Consider the following 19,447-nt stretch of genomic DNA (forward strand, 5'->3'; position numbering starts at 1 on the left):
GAAGTGGAGTTGACTTCATCATACTCTTTTTCTCTGCTTTTGTGTTGAAAGATGACCACAGCTGGAGAGATGTTCAAGTGGTGAGGGCAAATTTTAGTCAGGAACTCTTGCAAGAGAGACTTCGGTACAGAACCGAGCTCCATTCTAAAACAAGGACAGGAGTTCCCATCGTGGCACAGTGGAAACGAATCCAACTAGGAACCATGAGGTTGCCAGTTGGATCCCTGGCCTCGCTCAGTGGGTTAAGGATCCAGTGTTGCCAGGAGCTGTGCTGTAGGTTGCAGACGTGGCTTGAATCTGGCGTTGCTGTGGCTCTGGCATAGGCTGACAGCTGTGGCTCCGAATGGACCCTTAGCCTGGGAACTTCCATATGCTGCAGGCGCAGCCCTAAAAAAGCAAAAATAAAAATAAAAAATAAAACAAGGACAAGTGGGGATTTATAGCCAGGAGCAGGGTGGAGTCAGAGGATGGAACATTACCAGGAGGAAACATGAGGGCAAAGGGGAATTCTGTCTCCACATACTTGAGAGGATTCTTGCTGAAGCCAGACCACAGCAATCAGATACCTGAAGGAGGTCAGATACCGAGAGTAGAAGATCCCAGCTAAACTGACCCAGCAGGATTGCCACTAAAACTGGACTAAGCAAGCCAAGAAGAGAGCCCAAGGGCAAGGCAAGGTTGTCAGTGTAAGTTTCGACATTTTCTATTGCCATGTTTTAAAAATTCGAGCTCCCTGGTGATGCAGTGGGTTAAGGATCTAGCATTGTCACTGCTGTGGCGTGGGTTCAATCCCTGGCCAAGGTACTGTGTATGCCACAGGTGTGGCCCCCCCCCCAAAAAAATCCTCCAGGAGTTCCTATTGGGGCTCAGCAGTAACAAACCGGCCTGGTATCCATGAGGACTTGGGTTTGATCCCTAACCCCGCTCAGTGTGTTAAGGATCCAATGTTGCCTGGAGCTGTGGTGTAGGTCACAGATGAGGCCAAGATCTGGCAGCTCCAATTCGACCCCTAGCCTGGGAACGTCCATATGCCAAGGATGCAGCCCTAAAACACACACACACACACACACACAAAGTCCTCCAGTGGTCTCCATCTGACTCAGAACAAAAGCCGGGGTGCAGAACAAGCCCTTCCCCCCTCCCGACTGCATCTCCTGTTATGCCCTGCCTACTTCGCTCAGCTATAGGGACCTTCCTGCGGTTTCTCGCCAGTACAGGCACCCTTCACACTAGGCCTCTGTGCTGGCCATTCCCTGTACCCAGCATACGCGTTCCCTGATAGCCCAAGACTATCTTAAGCTGAAGGAATTTGAGAAGCAAATTCAGGAAGGACACTGTGACCTCCCCCTGAAACATGATAAGACCCTCCCATGAGAGGTGCCTGCTCTATACCCAGAGGAAGGGCGCATCCTTAACTCCAAGACAGGTGATTGTCACATTTTCCTGCACCTTTTCATTCTTGAAGCCCAGTATAAAATGGCTCTGATTTAAGAGTTCCCTTATGGTGCAGGAGATTAAGGATCTGGCATTGTTACTGCAGTGGCTCGGGTCGCTGCGATAGCAAGGGCTCAACCTCTGACCCAGGAACTTCCACGTGCCTTGGACAAGGCCGAAAAATATATATACAGATAGAGAAAAGAAAAAAAAAAAAAAAAAAAACTCAGGCGTACCCTCAGCAGTTAACGAGCCCAACGAATATCCATGAGGTTGCAGGTTCAATCCTGGGCCCCGCTCATTGCATTAAGGATCTGGTGTTGCCTCAAGCTGTGGTGCAGGCCACAGATGTGGCTTGGATCCTGCGTGGCTGTGGCTGCGATGTAGGCTGGCAGCTGCAGCTCCAATTTGACCCCTAGCCTGGGAACTTTCATATGCCATGGGTAGGACCCTAGAAAGCAAAAAAAAAAAAAAAAAAAAAGAAGAAGAAGAAAAGAAAGAAAGAAAAAGAAAAGCTCAGACTTCACAGCTTCCTCAGGTCTTCCTTTCCTTATGAAGGCTTCCATGTTGCATAAAACTTAGAGTAAATAAGTTTGTATGCTTTTTTCTTTTTAACCTGCCTTTTGCTATAGGGCCCCAGCCAAGAACTTAGAGGGAAGAAGAAAAAAATCTTTTCTCTCCCCCACCTTTGCTTTGCTCACATGTCATTACATCAAATGGTCCACCGTGACCTCCCTGCCTGAAACTGCACAGCCCACGCACTTCTCCCCCCACGGGCCTCATCTAATATGCTGTAAAACTTACTTATTGTGGAAACGAATCTAACTAGGAATCATAAGGTTGCAGGTTTGATCCCTGGCCTCACTCAGTGGGTTAAGGATCCGGCATTACCATGAGCTGTGGTGTAGGTCATGGACGAGGCTCAGATCTGGCGTTGCTGTGGCTGTGGTGTAGGCTGGCAGCAACAGCTCCGATTAGACCCCTAGCCTGGGAACCTCCATATGCCACAGGTGCGGCCCTAAAAATAAGATAAAAGACAAAAAAAGCACTTCTTGCTCATGACGATTCCTGATTACCTGTCTTCCTCCTCCAGCCTACAAGCTCTTCCAGGCCAGGGCTCTCTTTATTTCTTCTGTTGGTCCCTAAAATATCACCAGCTCCTAGAACAGTGCCTGACATACAGAAAGAGGTCATGCTATTTTGCACAGATGGAAAGAAAGGAAGAGAGGGAGAGGAGGCAGAGAGGGAGAAGAAAAGTCAGGGAAGAAAGGATGGGGTCTGGCGTGACATCTTTCTATGGGAAGGAGGCCACAGAACACAGGCATTTTGTTCTATTAATTTACTGTCCATTTTATTATTTTGGTTAGTTAATATCAGAACTAAAATCAAGGGTAATGTCTTGGCCTAGTGTATAGACCGGTCTTTGATCAAATGCCTGGAATGACATCCCATCCTGCCAGTGGCTTCCAGGGGCATCTGAAGTTACACATCTGGACCTCTCAGCAATCTGATCCCAAGTGCACCTCAGGAGCTGCAGCAAGAACTGGAACAGCAGGAGTTCCCGTTGCGGCTCAGCAGTAACAAACAGGACTAGTATCCATGAGGATGTGAGTTCGATCCCCAGCCTCAGTCAATGGGTTATGGATCCAGCGTTGCTGTGGCACTGGCTGTGGCCGGCAGCTGCAGCTCCAATTCAGCCCCTAGCCTGGGAACTTCCATATGCCTCAGGTGCGGCCCTAAAAAGAAAAAAAAAAAAAAAAAAAAGGAACGGCGACTTCCAAAGGTCCCTGGTTCTGCTGGTATTCATTCTTCCAAGAGGATACACCACAGGCCCAGCGGGAGGACTCTATGTGGAGGGTTGGCTGTGGGGGAAGGGTGTTGGCCAAACAACCGCATCCTTCTCGCTGTGACCTCTAGGGAGAGCTCCATGCAGGTCCGGCCAAGGACCTGCAATGGACTCCTGTTACTGGGGCCTGAAAAACTTGGGGCCAGTTCTTGGTAGGTGGGGCTTTAAAGCTCCCTCTCTCTCTCTCTGTTTTTTTGGTGGTTTTGTTTGTTTTGGTTTTTTGGTTTTGGTTTTTTTGTTTGTCTGTTTGTTGTTTGTTGCTTTTCAGGGCCCCACTCCCAGACATAGGGAAGTTCCCAGGCTAGGGTTGAATTTGAGCGGCAGCTGCCAACCACAGCCACGGCGGGATCCCAGCCGAGTCTGCGACCTACACCGCAGCTCAGAGCAATGCTGGATCCTTTAACCCACTGAGCGAGGCCAGGGGTTCGAATCCGAGTCCTTATGGATAATAGGTTCATTACCGCTGAGCCACACCAGGAACTCCTTTCCTTCCTTCTCCAGGCTTCCCCTCTCTCTCTCTCAGCCTCTCCAGAGCTTGAAGGTGAACAAGGGATGGAGCCAAAGGGAGCAAACCACAGCCGTGAGGTCTCCTAACTGCTGTGGCCACCACAGGCGCCCAGCGAAGCGAGAAGGGATGGAAACAGCCCGTCTGAGTGTGAGGCTGAATCCCACATAAACGTCAAACAGCCAGAATCCGCCCTCCCCCGCGTTGCCCGCTGGGTTGCTCTGCGTCTCCCCACAAGGCCAAATCCTTGAGGCTGGAGGAGGCTGCGGAGCATGGCACAGTGGCCCTTGGCATTGAGAATAAGATCGCGTGTTTACCTCAAGCAAACCAGCTCCCTGGAAACCAGCAGGGGAGAAGTGACTCTACACACACACCCCGGCATCCTCCGGGCTCCTGGCAAATGTGCGTCCCCCGCCGGCTCAGCGGCTCAGCCGCAGCGGCGGGGTTGGGGGTGGCGGTGGGGGCGGAGGATGCCATGTGCCTCCTTCCTCTTATCCCTTCCGTACTGTTCCCTGGGAGCAGCGAGAGCAGAAAGACTTTATTCACAGGCTCCCAGGCTCCGCTTCTATTGAAAGCTTTTTGAATATGCAAATTCCTCGTGTTGGATTCTTCTTTTCAAGCGCTTTAAAGTCAGTCTTCCCACTGAGAGCGGTTAAGCAGACCTAGACTTCCTTGGGCAGAAGGCGCCTTAAAAATATTTGCATTTTGGAGTTCCCGTCCTGGCTCAGTGGTTAACGCATCTGACTAGGAACCATGGGGTTTTGGGTTCAATCCCTGGCTTCGATCAATGGGTTAAGGATCCCGCGTTGCTGTGACCTGAGGTTGTGGGTCGCAGACGCAGCTCGGATCTGGCGTTGCTGTGGCTGTGACGTAGGCTGGTGGCAACAGCTCCAATTCGACCCCTAGCCTGGGAACCTCCATATGCCCCAGGTGCATTAAAAAAAAAAAAAAAAAAAAAAACTGCATTTCAGGGAGAAACCTTTGAAACTGTCAGAAAGCCGAACTTCCAGCTGTGAGGGGCTGGAGCTCAGCTTCTGGGGCTTCACCTCTTGGGGTGCGCAGGTGTGAACCCCCGCTCTTTTGTGCTGTCTACGTGTCCCCCTCACCTCGGCCTGGCCTCCTCCATTCAGAATCCCCCTGTGCAGGTGCCCACGTTAGTTCCGGGTGACTGGGGACTCAAAACCAGACCGGTGATGCCCACCAGAAGCCTGATCCAGGGAGTTGGACAAGCCTCTAAAGGAGCCAATTCTCCCCTCTCCAGGGCCCTGGGTCTGCCTGCTGCCCTCACCCCTAGAACCCGGAGGTTCTGGTCTCAGAGCCCCACTGCCATGACAGTTGTGTCAGTAAGCATTGGGCATTCTCCTCCTCCTGCCTGTGCTCCCCCACCGGGCGTTTCAGAGATTAGGTCCCTTCCCCCCGGCTTCTGGTTCACCCTCCGGCCAGGTCTCCCTCGAGGAGGAAGTGCCCTCTCCTCCTTCAGGCAGGAGATAGGAGTCAAGCTGAGATAACTGAGGAAAGCAGAACTGCCTCTCCCACCACCACCTGCCCCACACCCACCAAGAGATCACTTGGTTAAAAGGGACACCCCCCCCCCATTATCTAGGATTTCATACTTGTATTTGTTACGCACTCTTGTCACTTCTCATGGAAATCATTCCAGGCAATATCTCATTTTCTTCTTTCTTTTCTTTTCTTTTTTTCAGGGCTGCACCTGCAGCATATGGAAGTTCCCAACCTAGGGGTCAAATTGGAGCTGCAGCTGCCAGCCTACACCACAGCCACAACAATGTGGAATCCTAGTCAAATCTGTGACCTACACCACAGCTCATGGAAATGCTGGATCCATAACCCCCTGATCAAGGCCAGGGATTGAACCTGAGTCCTCGTGGATACTAGTCAGTTTCTTAACCCGCTGAGCCACAACGGGAACTCCAGGCACTATCTCATGTTTAACAGCTGTATGATGTGCCATCACGTGACTGTTTCATGATTGATCAAATGAGTCTCTGCGGTTCAGCATAGTGCTGGCTCTGAGTAGTGCTCAGTGAATACTGGCTAGGATATCCCTCAGGGAAGGGGGATCCAGCTCCATCCGGCTTGGATGATAAGGGAAACAATGACTGGTGACATGTAGAGTCTAGTTAGGTCAAGCAGGCTCTGGGGTGGCCTTAATCCAAAGATTCCACCGATAGGGATGGAGTAGGCACAGGGAGTTGTAGAAGTCTCAATAAAGGATTGCAGAGAGAGAGAAATCTAGGGGATATTGGGAGATTGCTGTAAGTTAATAATTGCTCAAGAAAACCATCAGAAGGAGGCAGGCTTGCTGGGCTAGTGGAGGTGCGAGACGTTGGGCAGGGGATGGGATGAGGTCTGCATTCAGATTCATACCAAGGGCAGGAGTTTGAGGACCACCCTTCAGCTGATTTGAATACACACCTTGCAGATACTAAGGAGGAGCTTTTACTCCCAGAAAGGAAGAGGCACTCCCCTTGGATGATAAATCTGTATGTAGCCCACTGGATCCTCAGGATAGAGCTTCTGTGCCTGCCCGCTTGCATCTCTCACAAGCATCCTATCTTAATAAATTTATTTCTTGCCTACCACTTGGTCTCTCACTGAACTCCTTCTGCACGGAGGCATGAAGAATCTGAACCTCAGTGAGTCCAGACACCAGGTGAGTGATTCTAATCGAAAACTGTGGGTTCAAGTCCCAATCTGGGTTTTGGCCGGGTTCGAGTCCCGGCACATGGGTTCAAGTCCCAATCTGTGTTCTGGATAGATTCAGGCCGTTAGTGCTGTCAGTTGCACCATTTCTTTCTTCCTCCCCTCTCTGCCTTCCATGAAGCCACCTTCATACGAAGAAGTGACTGTCTCTGTGGTTGTAAAATGGCTACCAAACTTGGGTCCACCTGCCGGCACACAGGAAAGCCAATCTACTGTCAGCAGGTTGTGACGACGAAAAGTGCAGCAATTATTGTTAAGGCATCAGACAGGGAATCTGGGGCAGCTAATGCTCAAAGCACCCGAGCTCCCCGATGCATTTCAGGGAAGCATTTTTAAAGGCAAGGAAAGGGCGAGGAGTCACAAGGTATGCGGTGAGCCTGAACACAATTCTCTGATTGGCTGATGGCGAGGTGATGTCACAGAGGTTAGCATTATCAATCCTCAGGCTCCAGGAGGTCTGGGGGCTACGCCCTCATGGTCCTCGAATGCGTAACTTCTTCCATTTGGTTGGGGCTTTAGCATCTGTCGTAAAGTACGGGAGATACTGTTACCTGGGTACTTCAGGGAGGAATTAAAGATTCTGTGACTACATATGGTTAATTTATTGTTAAATTCTTACCAGTTTTCCTGGCCCTACTGCTGTTTTTGTCACCACATGTTCACATTCTTGTAATCATTAATTCTTGAGACAGGCTTTTGTGACTCAAAGGGGACCAAGGAGACTATGGCATTTCTACAAACAAGAGGCAGGCAGAGCACTGGGGAGGGGTCTGTCTAGGGAAGGCCCCATAGGGTCCTGCTCAGTTACATACGCAGGAACATGAAGGGCAGCAGAGTATGCCTCTTTGGCATAAGGGTTGTTTTGAGCTAAAAGCACTTCGAAACACGGATGATTCAAGAAGGGCTTTCTAATCTCCCCTTTCCTTGCTGAAAATAGGAGATAAAAGCTCCCATGTGAAAGAAGTTCTCTCTGTACCAGAAAAAAAAAAAATTAATATTCTTATCACCAAGGACAAAAAGTTGAGATTGAGAAAATTCTATGAAAACAGACCTTATTAAAATAATTAATTTTTATCTTTCTTTAGCCTCCCCACACAGTTTTAATAACTTTTCCACAACTGACTCTCAAAGCATGTCAGTTTTGCCATTTCTTGGCCATGTCATGTAAAATTTGTATAAATTTGTATGCTTTTCTCTTGTTACCCTGTCTTTTTTTTTTTTTTTTTTTTTTTTTTTTGCCTCGCCCAGCCCGTGGCATGTGAACGTTCCCAGGTCAGGGATCAAATCCACACCACAGTAGCTACCTGAGCTGCTACAGTGATGATGCCAGATCCTTAACCCACTGCACCACAAGGGAGCTCCACTGTTAATCTGTTTTATATGGGTTTAGATCTGAGGCCCTGCTGGAAAACCCTAAGAGGGTACAGGAAAAATGTTGCCTCCCCTGCAACTGCAATGGGTCTTTGTCAACATCTAGAGGAAGTGCCCGCAAGCCTGTGAATTTCCCAGCTTTCCAAGCAAGAGTCTTAGAATTCACTCTAATTGGACCACCTTGGGTCACATGACCATCCGTGATGGGGACCAACGTGTGCTGATTGGCTTAGGCCTTCCATGGCCCACCCATGAGTTGGGGGTTGGGCTAGTTTCCCCCAAAGTGAGTAGACTGCATGAGGGAAGGCAGATTATCTGAATAAAAATTAGATGATTTTAGTAAAGAAGCATGGAATACTGAGGAGGTGATCAAAAACCTGCCGATGGATATATACACCTGCTGATGGATATATACTTTTTTCCAATCTTTCGGTTTTATAAATGGTACTACAATGAACATCCTCAAACATATGCACCCTTTTGCACAGGATTCCTTCTCAATGCCCCTCTGCTCTGGTTTCCGAGACCCCCCCCCCCAATACCCTCTTCAGACTTGGCCCTACCCCTCTGCCCACATTTGAGACTCCAAAAACAAGCTCCCTGCCACCGTCACTGTCATCACCTCCAGAGCCTGAGCAATGAAGACGGAAATGAGTCCGAATGGCTGTCTAAGGCTGGGAAAAGTGATGCTTAATTCTCACTGCACGGTGGCCAATTATAGCCAGGGAGTACTCCCCCGAGACCAGAAATCCTGCTCCGATACCTGCACTGGTCCACCTGTCATGTGTCCTGAGACTAATTCTGTGAACTACAAAGATTAGTTAGCTCCCTGACAAAAACTGGTGAGACAGAGACGGAAAAACACAATACTCTCTCCTTTAAAAAGTTGAAAAGAGGGGAGTTCCCGCTGTGGTGCAGCGGGTTAATGATCTTGCTTGTCTCTGTGGAAGCGCCAGTTTGATCCAAGCAGCAGGTTAAGGGTCCAGCGTTGCTGCAGCCGTGTAGATCACAACTCTGGCTTAGATTCGATCCCTTACCCTGGCACTTCCTCAGGCCCTGGGTGCAGGAAAAAATATTTAGCCCTTTTTTTTTTTTTTTTTTTGTCTTTTTGCCTTCTCTTGAGCCGCTCCCATGGCATATGGAGGTTCCCAGGCTAAGGGTCAAATCGGAGCTGTAGACGCCGGCCTACACCAGAGCCACAGCAACGCAAGATCCGAACTGCGTCTGCGACCTACACCACAGCTCACGACAACGCTGGATCCTTAACCCACTGAGCAAGGCCAGGGATCGAACCTGCATCCTCATGGTTCCTAGTCGGATTCGTTAACCACTGAGCCACGACGGGAACTCCAAACCCATTGATATAAATAACTATGCATACTATTAGATTTCGGTATATCATCTTGATTTAGTTTTCTGTTTATCCCATGCCTTCTTTTTTCTTCTGTGCACCCCTTCTCTGCCATATTTCAGGTAAATCGAGTATCATTTAGGTTGCCATGTATTTAATCTATTAGCGTTTTCAGCTAGGCTTCTCAGCGTTGTTCATCATTTGTTTGTTTGTTTGTTTGTTTGTTTCTAGAAACTGAAACATTCATCCTTAATTTATCCGTATTATTTCACTCAAGACTGCTTCCCATTCCCTGTGGTTACCTCCCACCTGTGACCTGTCTGTCCCTCGCCCACATCATTTGCCCAGCCCCAGCCTCTGCTCATTCAAGCATTTGTCTGTCAGATACACACTTGTAAGCACCAGGACGATGCAGGAAGAGGGTGCTGGGCCTCTGTTAGGTTTGCCGAAGGAGGAACGTGCAAGGTCAAGTTCATAAAGCAGAAGAAATTTGTTAGGGCATCAGAGGGGCACGGGCTGAGCTCAAGATGGCACCAGTCCTGACAGTCAGGCGGTGCTAGGCTTATAAAGGATCAGTGGTGGGAATCTGTGGCTGGATGGAGTTCATGGTGGGAACGTGTGGCAGGAACAACAAAGAAGGAGGGGAAGGTCAAGGGAGGGGTAGGGGGTCGAGTCCCATGACAGTTAATCCTTGTAGGAGGTTAATCTATACAGGCAGGTGTTTTCCGCAGGTCATTATTTCTTGCCGCCCAACTTGAGCCTTCACTTGAGGGTGTCTACAGCAGCTCTCTAAGGGGAACAGCCACATGTGGGGTTTGGGGGTCTGTCTCCATCCTCCTGGGAACCTATCACTAATAAGGCATAAGCGGAAAGGGAGTTGGTTCCTTCCACCGTCAGAAGTGACAAGTGATTAATTCTAAGACCAATAGGAGAGGATGCATTCCCTGAAGAAAGTAAAGCCTTTATAAGGATGATGCTGCATACTCTCTTCTGTCATGTCTCGAGCCCTCCTTGTCAGCTAAACCTGATTGTGAACAAGTTGGGCTTCATGCACAAACAGATTACCCAGGTTAAAAAAAAAAAGGAAAAAGAAAAAGATTACACAGGTACAGGCAAAAGTCACTGAACTAGAAAAGCCGGAAAGATTATGGATGACTTGGGGCCAATTTTCCACACTAGTACATCTAAGGATAGTTTCAAGCGCACCTTGAAATCACAAGACCAGTGCACAGGTCTGCGTGTGTCAGGTTGTACACAAAGGTAATTTTTATTTTTTTAATTTTTTTGTCTTTTTGCCATTTCTTGGGCCGCTCCCGCAGCATACAGAGGTTCCCAGGCTAGGGGTCGAATCGGAGCTGTAGTCGCCAGCCTATGCCAGAGACACAGCAGCCCGGAATGTGCAACCTACACCACAGCTCATGGCAACGCCAGATCCTTAACCCACTGAGCGAGGCCAGGGATCGAACCCGCAACCTCATGGTTCCTAGTCAGATTCATTAACCACTGAGCCACGACGGGAACTCCAAGGTAATTTTTACAATTGCATAAAAGTTCCCAACATTAGGGCACTGATGGAAATAAAATATGAAGTCAAATATAATGGAAAAATTAAAAATCATACAATTTTTTAAAAAGGGAAAATAAAATATGGTTCGTCATATACACAGTACTTTTTAGCCTGTTGAAATGACACTGTCGGGTCTATAGATGCTGACATGCAAAGATATCTAGATTAGATGGTCCAGTGAGTAAAGCAGGTAGGCGAACACTACAGAATGTGTGATGCCATCTGTATAATGGGTTACAGTGGAGTGGATCTGCCGTAGGAGCCACAGAGCAGAGACTGTGTCTTGTTTTGAACACTGTTATGTTCATGAGTCAACACAGTAATGTACACATAATTGACCTTCAATAAGCACGTGGTGAATATAATAAACACTGTGTTAAAACCCTGGAAGGTTAACCCCCTCCCTGTTTTTTTCTTTTGCTTTGTTTTTGGCCATGCCCACATCATGTGGAAGTCCCCAGGCCAGGGATCAAACTGCACCATAGCAGGGACAATATCAAATTCTTAACCTGCTAAACCACAAAGGACCTCCTGCTCCTAACTGTTAATAATAGGACGGTAGCTGATGTTTTTTCTTTTTACTGCCTTTATTTTCTGTTTCCTTTCTATAAGAAATATGCTGAGAAGAGGATCAGTCGTTGCTTTCAGAATTAGACTGTGGAATTCCCATTGTGGTGCAGTGGAAACAAATCTGACTAGGAACCATGAGGTTGCAGGTTCGATCCCTGGCCTTGCCCAGTGGGTTAAGGATCCGGTGCTGCCGTAAGCTGTGGGGTAGGTCCCAGACGCCGCTTGGATCAGGCATTGCTGTAGCTGCAGCTGCAGCTCCGATTCGACCCCTAGCCTGGGAACCTCCATATGCCACAGGTGCAGCCCTAAAAAGACAAAAGAAAAAAAAAAAAAAGAATCAGACCATAATGAATACAGACCTTCCTCTGTAAGCAGACACTGGGTTGTCAGGTCCTTGTAGTATGTGTTGTTTGCTGAGGGAGCTGGAGGCCAGTGGAGGCTCTAATCAGCTTCCGTGACAGCAGACTATTCTTCTCAGGTTTGCCTCTCAAACTAGAACTTTCAGATGTTGATCCGTACCAGGTCCATGCCTAAAGAGGAGGAAAAAAAAAAAAGCTTAAAAACTCAAAATTCTTAGAATTCTTCTAGAGGGTTATAAAGCCATGTGAGAACATGAGTTTCTGAACCCCATTTCACTATCCAGAGGATAAAGATAAGTTACGCGTTCATAACTATTGTGTTGGGCGTCGATAAACGTCAGATGCAAGAACAGGTGGGTTTTGGGGTGGAGGGTGGGAGGCTTTTGGGGGGGGTTGTTTTATTTTTATTTTTGTTTTTTATTTTTTTTGCCATGCTCACAGGAGCCAGGAATCAAACCCTCACCACAGCAGTGAAAACACCAGACCTTAACCCACTGAGCCACAGGGAACTCCAGAAGAAGAGGACTTTGAAAGAATACAAGTGGGTGAAAATTCTTCCTACCACAGGAATCACAGGAGTGGTGACAAAATGACTATTCTTCAAGATTGACATAAAAACTTTCAACTCGCTAAAAACCCTAGGCTTCCCAGATTCGAGAATGGCATGCTTTCATTTTACGTTCAAGTGAAAACATTTTAAATATTTTATGTGTATCCTTATTTTTATCTTCCCCAGACTAAAAAATAAAGAAAAGAAAAAACATTTAAGACTGCTTGCAAAATACAATAATAAAAAATTTTAAGTCATAGAGGATATTAGGAAGAAGAGAAAATTAGGTTAGAAGAAGTAACGTGAAGCCAGGGATAAGATTGCTACACAAAATTCTTGCCATGAAAATCCTCTACACTAGGTAGTTATGAGCCACAATTTGATGGTGAGCTTCCTGGCAGCCCATGCAAAGAAAGAAACAAGACAAACTGTTTTACTCACTGTGTCCACCAGATTAAAAACAAATCAGGTGCTTAATTCCAAGGCCAGAGAGGCATTTCCTCTATGTGTTTTCATAGTGAACAAGGGGGCCCATTGAACACACAGATCTGGCAATGAAACCCTTGTTTCCATATACTTGTTGAGCCCATCCTTCTGAATCTTGGATCCATCCCTCTAGGAAAGAGAAGCACTGGCCAGGAGGTGGACTGAGCAAGAAATGTAAGCATGAGATTAATATCTAGTGGTCATCTTGTCCTTTACGAGGCCCCCATCATAATCATGAAGTCACTAACTGTCCACATCCCAAAACAGAGGCTTCCTTGATCTCATCAGCTGGGGACCCAGGGGCTGCAGAAAGTGCACAGAAGGGGACAGGTACAGGGGTGGGGAGTCCATGGTAAGCGCTAGCCCTTAGGTCCACCACATGGACACAGTTGGCATTGTATTTAATAGTCTATAAGAGGGTGCTCGCTCTGGGCCTTGGCTGAGGAAGGTGGATGCCTCCCGTGATTCCCGCCCTTTGATCTACTCTGATCTCAAGGGCCCTGGGGGCCCTGGTAGGTAAAGGGTGCCTGGTTGGGTGAGGTTGGTACATGCACATCCTGGAAGAGGTAGGGCCCCACTCTGCTCTTAACGACCCTCGGCCCCTTCCCGGCCACTCTTGGATAGCAGCGTTCTCCTGTAAGCCTGGATCTGGGGAGATTCGTGCTCAAGCTCTAACTTGATTTAGCCAGGTGGATTTTAAAGAAGGACCAAGTTGAGAGGCTTCTGGGTCACCACCATATGTTTTTATAGGACAGGCCAGCTGTTGCTCCCTCCCGGCCCCACTGGAGCCTCAGATGCTGCCAGATCCTCATGAAGTCACCTTGAGACCATGGCCAGGGCAGCAGGTGCAGATGCCCACTTTGAGATTGCAGAGATTGCAAGCTGAGCCTGCATTTTGCTAACATTGAGCTGAAGATGCAATGAAGATGCAGATATACAGGCCCTGCTCGTGTGAGCTTGTCGGATGCCAAGCAGAGCTGGCTGGTGCTTGAGTGTCACACAGACGTCCTTTCAGTTGGTACTCAGGTCTTCTAACTGCGTCCCTCGGTGGATGGGTGAGGGTGGAATGGGATAGGATGGCTCAAGCATGGTCTGAATATAGGGTTCTACTGATGGAGGATTGCCTCCCTGCCCCCACCCCAACTCACTCAGTCAGTGCAGCTGTGCCCTGCAGGCCTGCCCACCCCTCCTTCTGACACCACTGACCCATCCTGGTCCAGTGGAGGGCATAGCACTCCCAGCAGAGGCACAGTAGGGGCTTCCACTACTGTCTCTGGCTCACAGCATCCCCCCCCCACCCCCCAGGCTTCCTAACAAACCTTCACCAGATCCCTAGAGTTCAGGTAAAACTGAGATGCTTGACTCCTGATCAGCTCCAACTGTCACGGAGATCTGCACTCCCAGTGCCCTGATGGGAGCCAGTCCTGCCAGGCAGAGGACAAAAGGGAGCAGAATATGCCACCCCATATGGAGAAAAGGGAACCCTCCTACACTTCTGGTGGGAATGTAAATTGGTACAACCACTACAGAAAACACTATGGAGGTTCCTCAGAAAACTAAATATAGAATGACCATGTGATCCTGTGATCCCTCTCCTGGGTGTATATCCAAACAAAATATAATTTGAAAAGATAGAGGCACCCTTATGTTCATAGCAGCACTATTTATAACAGCCAAGACAAGGAAACAAAAGTCCATCAACAGATTAATGGATAAAGAATATATGGTACATATATATGATGGAATACTACTCAGCCATAAAAAAGAATGAAAGAATGCCATTGGCAGCAACATAATGGACCTAGAGATTATCACACACGACGAGGTCAGAAAGAGAAAGACAAATACCATATGTTATCACTTATATGTGGAATCTAAAATACAGCATAAAAGAACCTATCTATGAAACAGAAACAGACATACAGACATAGAGAACAGACTTGTGGTTGCCAAGGAGGAGAGGGTGGGTGAGGAGAGAAAGGATTGGAAGTTTGGGATTAGCAGATATAAACTATTATACATAGGATGGATAAACAAGGACCTACTCTATAGGTGCCGGAAACTATATGCAACATCCTATAATAAACCATAATGGAAAAGGATATATATAATTAAATCACTTTACTGTACAGCGGATATTAACACAACAGTGTAAATCAGCCGTACTTCGATAATTCTTTTTTTTTTTTTGTATTTTTAGGGCCTCACCCGTGGCATATGGAGCTTCCCAGGCTAGGGGTCTAATCGGAGCTACAGCTGCTGGCCTACTCCACAGCCACAGCAACGTGGCATCCGAGCCACGTCTGTGACCTACATCACAGCTCACGGCAATGCCGGATCCTTAACCCACTGAGCGAGGCCAGGGATCAAACCCACAACCTCATGGTTCCTAGTTGGATTTGTTTCCTCTGTGCCACAATGAGAACTCCTAATAATTCTTTTAATTTCAAAAAACAGGAGTTCCCCTTGTGGCGCAGTGGTTAACAAATCTGACTAGGAACCATGAGGTTGCAGGTTCGATCCCTGGCCTTTCTCAGTGGGTTAAGGATCTGGCATTGCCATGAGCTGTGGTGTAGGTTGCAGATGTGGCTCAGATCCCGAGTTGCTGTGGCTCTGGCATATGCCGGTGGCTACAGCTCCGATTAGACCCCTAGCCTGGGAACCTCCACATGCCGTAGGAGCGGCCCTAGAAAAGACCAAAAAAAAAAAAAAAAAAAAAAAACCAAAAAACATGCCACCCCAACATGTACCACTTTGGCATGTGGATTATTTTGAGCCGGAGGCAATCAAGACCTAGCAAACTTAGGAAAAGCTTTTTACAAACTCCTCCTTGACTGACTAAAAGATTTTAGAAAGGAGGTCTGTACCCAAAAGACAGCTATGACGAGGGAGGATTTTTCTCTAATCTGAAAGACTCATCTGCGTAGCAGGGCCTATAACTGATTGCCGACCTCTTCTCATCTTCCTCTGAATAATCATCCTCCCCGTTGGAGCCCCAGGCTCTCATCCCTTTGCTCAGCTCAGGATAGAACATAAGCCTCCATCTACCACGGAACTAACTGCCTTTGCCTCTCCTGTCTTTGTGGGGCTCCAGTCTGAACATAATTCAATTTGGTTTTTCTCCTATTAATGTGTCGCCTGTCAATTTAATTATTAGACCAGCCAAAGAACCTTGAACAGAGAAAAAGAAATCTTTTCTTCCCTGGCAATGAGGAAATGAAGTCCCAGCACCTGTGCCCTCTTTGGTCATCTAGCAGCCAGGACTTGGCAGGGGGCAGCCCCTTGTTGGGTTTTTTTTTCTTTTTTTTAGGGCCGCACCTGAGGCATATGGAGGTTCCCAGGCTTGGAGTTACAGCTGCTGGCCTACCCCACAACCACAGCAATGCAGGATCCCAGCCTCATCTGCAGACCTGCGCTACAGCTCTCGGCAACGCTGGATCCTTAACCCACTGAGCGAGGCCAGGGATCGAACCCACAACCTCATGGTTCCTAGTCGGATTCATTTCCGCTGCACCACAACAGGAACCGCTGATAGCCCCTTGGTGAACCCAGTCTTAGAACTTCCTTCCACGCCTCCTCCAACCTCCACCTCCTTCCTCTGTGGTCCAGAGAAGGGCTCCCCCAATTCCCTTCCCCTCCATGGTCTTCTTCACCTTTAAGAGCTTTTTTCCTCCATCTGGCTCCCTAGGGAGCCCACAGAGTCCCCTCAGCTCCCCAAACACATGTCTTAGCAGAGAAACCAAGAGCACCCTTTTTGCTTTTTTGCTTTTTTTTTTTTTTTTTTTTTTTTTTTTTGCTTTTTTAGGGCTGCGCCCCAGCTCACAGCAACGCCGGATGGAACCCACATCCTCATGGATACTAGTGGGGTTCGTTACCACGGAGCCACGACGGGAATTCCCACTTCTCGTTTTTTCCATGTCAACACTTTTCTGTTCCTCCTCCACCCAAGTTCCGTTGGAGGGAACGTGAAGAAGCAGATTGTTGCAGGAGCCCTAGTTTCCCTTTATATCTCTGTTGCTAAACCTGAGAAATAAGAAAAAGCCTGTTTGTTTTATGATTTTTTTAGGGCAAGCACAGAGGGGAGGAAGAAACGTTTTTGGCCTCCTGTCTTTTTTCTAAGGTCTTAGTAATTTCCTGTTAATTTAATACCTAAACCTTTGCCATGTAAATAACACAGGGATAGATAAACTTCACTGGCCCTGGACTCTGATCTTTGTTTAACACCCCGCCCCCTCTCTGATCCATCCTCCACCCCACCACCTCCAAGTCTGGAATTGCTACCTGGACGTTTAGAGCCAGAAAATAAATAATAGCTGGGAGGCAGAGCGTGTTGGTTTTAGGCAAGACTTGTGAGCAAGTACAAAAACACTGGCACTTCTGGGAGTTCCTCTCTAGTCAGCTCTATTTTTCTCTCTTCCTCAAAAAAGATGACCTAGATGCAGTCAGTTTCTCCTCCACTTACCTGGTAGGGCTCCAGCCGGCTCTGCCTCCCTCTATGCTCATGCCCACCCACGCTGTGCTTTGCTGGGTGCTTTATTTACCTGGACAAGAATAATTTGAACAAGCGATGTAATCCCTCTTACCGGTTGCTGTTTGAGCACACTTGTTGCTATTTCTCTTCTTGCTGGAATGCTTCCTTCAACAGTGCTTTCAAAGAGGGGCTGCTAATTATATACCTGGTAATTTAGCTAGAGATCAAAATCTTGGTTCAAAGTTCTCCCTCTTTCATCCTTTAAAAGTTTTATTCAACTGTCTTCTTAAATCCAGTGTTGCTGTTAAGAAACCTGAAGTCAATTGATTTTTGTTCCTTCCTCAACGTTCTGATACCCAGCTGCCTGGAACACAGAGGTGATGGCTGGAGCTTTCGCTGCCAGGTTGAACCATGGAGACGAGATAGGGGACTAGTGATCTGGAATGAAACCTGAGTCCTTAAAGACCTAGGAAAACAGAGCTATTGTATCAGCCATCATCTGTCCACCTCCAAACTTCTACAAGAGAGGAAAACAAACTTTTACTGTGTTTATGCCACTGTTACTTGGAATCTGTTTTATTAGCAACTGAAACAAACATTATTTCATGTACAATTAATTTCTGCACTGTCTTATGCTTTCCAGAAATCCACTTAATTTTCTCAGTGAGCTTGTGTTCCCCAGGATATCAGCTACCTTGGAGACAGTGGGTCAAGCAGAATGAGATTAAAGCTTAGGTTTCATCTTGGATCCACCGTAGGGAGCTCAAGGTATATGGATGGGCATAGGCATTGCCTCTGGCATTACAGTGTGAATCTGGCTATTCCCCACCTGTCACTGCCACCGCGCTACTACCAGGCACCACTTTTAGGGAACTTCTGGGCACACTCTCCTGGCCACTGATCTTTTCATGAACTAGGACTTGTGGGTGGAAGGCCCTGACTGAGGCAGGGGAAAGAACGGCCTGCTACAGGTCTAGTTGTTTGTACTTCTAACCTGAACTGATGTTATCCTCAAGCTAGAACAGCTTTCATCTGCTTCCAGTGCCATGAGGGGGAGGAAGAGGGGAATGAGGCTGGAGCTGGGCAATGATCTATGGAGACTCACGGGGGCGGAGCAAAGTCATTTGGTATGGCACCCAGCTCTCATCCTTAACCGCTAGGCCACTAGGAAACTCCAGGGGCTTCTCTTTCTTTCCCAGGCATCGCAACCAAACCTCCCACTAGTCCAGGAAGGCAGGGTCGGGAAGGGCACTCCTCATGGTTGTTACATTCGTTTTTCAGTCCTTGTCAGCTTTCTTCTTGCTTCAGTGGCGTCTTTAGGGTCGTATTCGCAGGAAGGGGCCTGCATCTCAGGCACATGATCCTCTTGTCAGCCCTGCATTCTTTTTTTCATTGCCCTTGTTTACCTGTTTGTTGTCTTTCTCTCCCAGCCTCCCCTAGACCATAAGCTCCACAAAGGTCGGCACTTGTCATCTTTCCAGCTCCAGGCACAGTGCATGGCCGAGATGCTCGATAAATACAGGTTGGTTGAAAGAATCACTGCACTGGTGCTGGAACCCAACCTGATTCCAGCCTAGAGCTTCTTGCTTCAAATCTTGTCCTTTTCCCACCCAAGCCCCAGATCTCTGTCCTGGGCAAAAGTGGTATAGAGAAGCAAGAGGTCAGACCAAGTAAAAAGCTAATAAAGGGATGGAGTCCTGGCGTTCCCATCGTGGCTCAGCAGTAACGAAACCAACTAGTATCCATGAGGACATGGGTTCGCTCCCTGGCCTTGCTCTGTGGGTTAAGGATCCGAGATTGCTGTGAGCTGTGGTATAAGCTACAGACGCAGCTCGGATCCCACCTTGCTGTGGCTGTCGGGTAGGTCGGCAGCTGTAACTCTGATTGGACCTCTAGCCTGGGAACCTCCATATGCCACGGGTGCAGCCCTAAAAAGTCAAAAAAAAAAAAGCTATGGAGTCCTTCCTCCAAACGTTGGCTGAAACCACTGCTGGATGACCAGATTGAGGGCAAGGCTTGCACATATTTGAATCCCCACTGCTGTGCACAGAGGTATTCCAAAAAGGTTTGTTGTATCGGATGGACACACAAACTCCAGGAAGAGATATTCAGCATAATTATAGAGGGCACGAGAAGGGTAACTACAAGAGAAGATTGGAGGTTATACAGTGAAGGAGGGAGCTAAGTATTAACATGTTCTTGACCCAAAGGGG

The 19,447-nt window shown here is 47.9% G+C and overlaps 1 long non-coding RNA gene across 2 annotated transcripts; it reads right to left on the reverse strand.

Annotated features, from left to right (window-relative positions):
- Positions 1 to 6,257: 6,257 nt before the first annotated feature.
- LOC110257034 (uncharacterized) lies at positions 6,258 to 16,804 on the reverse strand. 2 transcript variants are annotated; one of them, XR_014829332.1, is made up of 3 exons: positions 16,639 to 16,804; positions 11,728 to 11,898; positions 6,258 to 7,031 (listed from the first exon to the last, which is right to left on the reverse strand). It is a non-coding gene; the product is annotated as an uncharacterized LOC110257034 (long non-coding RNA). The 2 variants fall into 2 exon arrangements; XR_002339191.2 differs by lacking the exon at positions 6,258 to 7,031 and adding an exon at positions 8,804 to 8,936.
- Between the last annotated feature and the right edge of the window lie 2,643 nt (positions 16,805 to 19,447).

The sequence above is a fragment of the Sus scrofa genome, chromosome 15, assembly GCF_054392235.1.
Source record: "Sus scrofa isolate SSC_HxYL_T2T_F1_AM1 chromosome 15, Sscrofa_HxYL_maternal_Yorkshire_Landrace_v2.0, whole genome shotgun sequence".
In the NCBI taxonomy this organism is placed as follows: domain Eukaryota; kingdom Metazoa; phylum Chordata; class Mammalia; order Artiodactyla; family Suidae; genus Sus; species Sus scrofa.